The following is a 3,622-nucleotide window of genomic DNA, read 5'->3' as shown; positions in this document are numbered from 1 at the left end:
AAAGTCAAAATTATTCAAACCGTACTGAAATTTTATTAATTTGAAAGTTTAATTAAATCTTGGTAACTGTTTTTATAAATACATAACTTTTTGCATTATTAGTGTTCAATGCCCATTTTGGGCTCCATAGTAGAGAGCTGACATCAGGTTTCCTGCACATTACAAGTGTGTGTGTGTAGGTACCATGCATATTATAGATTTAAGAGTAATATGGGGCTTCCCTGGTGGCGCAGTGGTTACGAATCCGCCTGCCGATGCAGGGGAGACGGGTTCGAGCCCTGGTCCGGGAAGATCCCACATGACGCGGAGCAACTAAGCCCGTGCGCCACAACTATTGAGCCTGCGCTCTAGAGCCTGCGAGCCACTACTGAGCCCGCAAGCCACAACTACCGAAGCCTAGAGCCTATGCTCTGCAACAGAGAGAAGCTACTGCAATGAGAAGCCCACGCACCGCAACGAAGAGTAGCCCCTGCTCGCCACAACTAGAGAAAGCCCACACGCAGCAACGAAGACCCAATGCAGCCAAAAATAAATAAATAAATTTATTTTTTAACAAAAAAGAGTAATACGAATTTTTTAATGTCTCATGGTGCTCCTAGCCACCATGTGGTACCTCTGGAACCACAAAGGCAAACAAGAATGCGGACGTGCAGCGTTAATGGGAAATTATACTTGATTATGTGTGAATCTCTTGCATTCATGCTCTCTGGAAGGAAGGGTCTGACAAATCAATTTGTCTTTTCTTTCACCTCAACTTTCTGCAGCTCAAATTCTCCCGGCCCTCTGAAGCAGTGGCCTCTCCAAGATCAGGGGAGGCACAGCCCACAGACCTTCACAGCATCCAGAAATAGTCGCCTTTTATTTTGAAAACACAGTGTAAGCCGCTGCGCAGAAGTATTTCCATGGGGCCTGAACAGTTGTGAGTCACACCAGCTCCGGGCTCAGGGCTCTGCCAGCACTGACCACTGGATTCCAAGGCGGAGATGCCCACGTACTCTCTACCGTATGTATCCTGTATGTTCTTGTGGTATGTGGCACCCTCCAAAGCATGGAGCCCAGGGCCGGGCCCTCTTACCCAGGTTGCAGGGCAATATTGGATTAGGACCTCCCATTGCCTCCTGGGGCAGCCCAGCCCATGTTGTAGGCCTACACAGGATACACTCTCACTTTTTTGTATTGATTCAATATTTTTATAGATTACACTCCATTTAAAGTTATTACAAAATAATGGCCAAATTTCCCTGTGCTGTACTATATATCCTCATTGCTTATTTATTTTATACATAGTAGTTTGCATCTCTTAATCTCCTACCCCTATCTTGCCCCCTGTCCCCCATACAGGCTCACTTTTGAAGCCACTTGCCAGATGCATTACCGCGGGCAGAGATTGCCTGACCCACCGCAAGGCCATTTTATGGGAAGACAAGCCCCGTCCCAGGCAGGCTCTACAGCAGCTTTTGTGGAGAGGGCTGGGTGCTTCCCGCACAACCTCACTGGAGCCAGCCAGAGCTGGGAATGAAGCCCAGGCACTGTGGCTGTGTGCGAGGTCCCTTGGCCCTGGGATGGGGTGGGGGGCACCAGGAGGGAGTTTCATGAGGACAGCTGGGCTTGCTCAGAGCCCAGTAGACCAGGCTGAGGAAACAGGAGTCACCACAACCACGGAGAGCTAAGTATGCACCAGTCCCCCTCACAAGATCTCTGGGAAAAGACCATGGATGAGCCGGTTAAGGTGGTCATGTTTGCCACTTCTCCTTTTCACAGACCAAGTCTCCTCTGATAGAGGGCAGAGGAATGGGCCATGAATATGAATGGGCAACTTCCAGAATAATGGAAACCCTACAGGACAAAATGGTTCAGGCCCTTCAACAGATAAACTGTAAAGAACAGAAAGGGATGGGGGACTTCCCTGGTGGTACAGTGGTTAAGAATCCACCTGCCAATGCAGGGGACCCGGGTTCCAGCCCTGGTCCGGGAAGATCCCACATGCCGCAGAGCAACTAAGCCCGTGTGCCACAACTACTGAGCCTGAGCTCTAGAGCCCGCGAACCACGGCTACTGAAGCCCGTGCACCTAGAGCCCGTTGTCTGCAACAAGAGAAGCCACCGCAATGAGAAGCCCGCGCACCACAACGAAGAGTAGCCCCCCTCGTTGCAACTAGAGAAAACCAGCACGCAGCAACGAAGACTCAACACAGCCTAAATAAATAAACGAATAAGTAAATTTATTAAAACATAAATAAAAAAATAAGAAATAAAAAAAATAAAATAAAATTGGAACGATACCAAGAAGATTAGCATGGCCCCTACACAAGGATGACGCACAAATTCATGAAGCATTCCATATTTTTGTGGGAATGTAAACTGTTACAACCACTATGGAGAACAGCATGGAAGTTCCTTAAAAAACTAAAAATAGAACTACCACATGACACAGCAATCCCACTCCTGGGCATATATCCGGAGCAAACCATAATTCAAAAAGCTGTATGCACCCCAATGTTCATTGCAGCTCTATTTACAATTGCCAGGACATGGAAACAACCTGAAGTCCAGCGACAGATGAATGGATAAAGAAGATGTGGCACATATATACAATGGAATATTACTCAGCCATAAAAAGAAACGAAATTGAGCTATTTGTAATGAGGTGGATGGATCTAGAGTCTGTCATACAGAGTGAAGGAAGTCAGAGAAAGAAATATCATGTGATATCACTTATATGTGGAATCTAAAAAATGCCACATGAACTTATTTACAAAACAGAAACAGACTCACAGACTTTGAAAGCAAACTTATGGTTACCAAAGGGGAAACATGGGGGGAGGGATAAATTAGGAACTTGAGATTAACATACATACGCTCCTATATATAAGATAGATAACCAACAAGGACCTACTGTATGGCACAGAGAACTCTACTCAATATTCTGTAATAACCTATGTGTAAAGAATCTGAAAAAGAATGATTATATATATAACTGAATCACTTTGCGGTACACCTGAAACCAACACAAGATTGTAAATCAACTATACTCCAATAAAAAATGTTTTTTAAAAGACAAGCTAAACTTACTGTAGGGATGCAAAATCGGTTGATAAAACACTTGTTTTTTTGTGACTAACATAAAAGTCAGGATCATGGTTACTTCTGGGCAAGGGAGGGGGCTATGATTGGGATGGGAAACATGAAGTGGTTTCTAGGGTACCTGGCAAAGCTCTATTTCTTGACCTAGGTGGTAGTTAAAAGGATGTTCGGCTTAAAATAATTCATTGTCATACATTTGCTTTGCTTGTGTCTGTGTTTTAGTTTATAATAAAGAAGGTTTGAAAAATAAAAACAGTTTGCTATATAATCTACAAGGACTTCATTTTGCTGTTCTTAGGACCCAGAAACCCTCAGTATGGTTCTTAAAATTCCCACTTCTCTGGTATCTGTTGCGGTCACACCATTCATACGGTTGTTTTCCAGATGTTGAGCATTTTAAATAGTCTATCTGCATGTCACTGCAAATCATCATTTCCCCCTAAATTCCAGGATCTTGATGAATTATAGCTACATGAACCGAATCATTAAGCATTGTTTGAGATCGTGGGGCTGGAAAAAAAAAAAAAAAAAAAAAAAAA

General features: G+C 44.1%; 1 pseudogene; it reads left to right on the top strand.

The window, feature by feature from the left end:
• Nucleotides 1-2,251: 2,251 nt before the first annotated feature.
• On the top strand, nt 2,252-2,347 carry LOC112409640 (uncharacterized; annotated as a pseudogene).
• Nucleotides 2,348-3,622: the final 1,275 nt, after the last annotated feature.

This window comes from Neophocaena asiaeorientalis, unplaced genomic scaffold, assembly GCF_003031525.2.
Source record: "Neophocaena asiaeorientalis asiaeorientalis breed wild unplaced genomic scaffold, Neophocaena_asiaeorientalis_V1.1 scaffold312, whole genome shotgun sequence".
Classification (NCBI taxonomy): Eukaryota; Metazoa; Chordata; class Mammalia; order Artiodactyla; family Phocoenidae; genus Neophocaena; species Neophocaena asiaeorientalis.
Note: the sequence above shows the minus strand (reverse complement) of the source record. Positions and strands in the feature narration are given on the sequence as shown.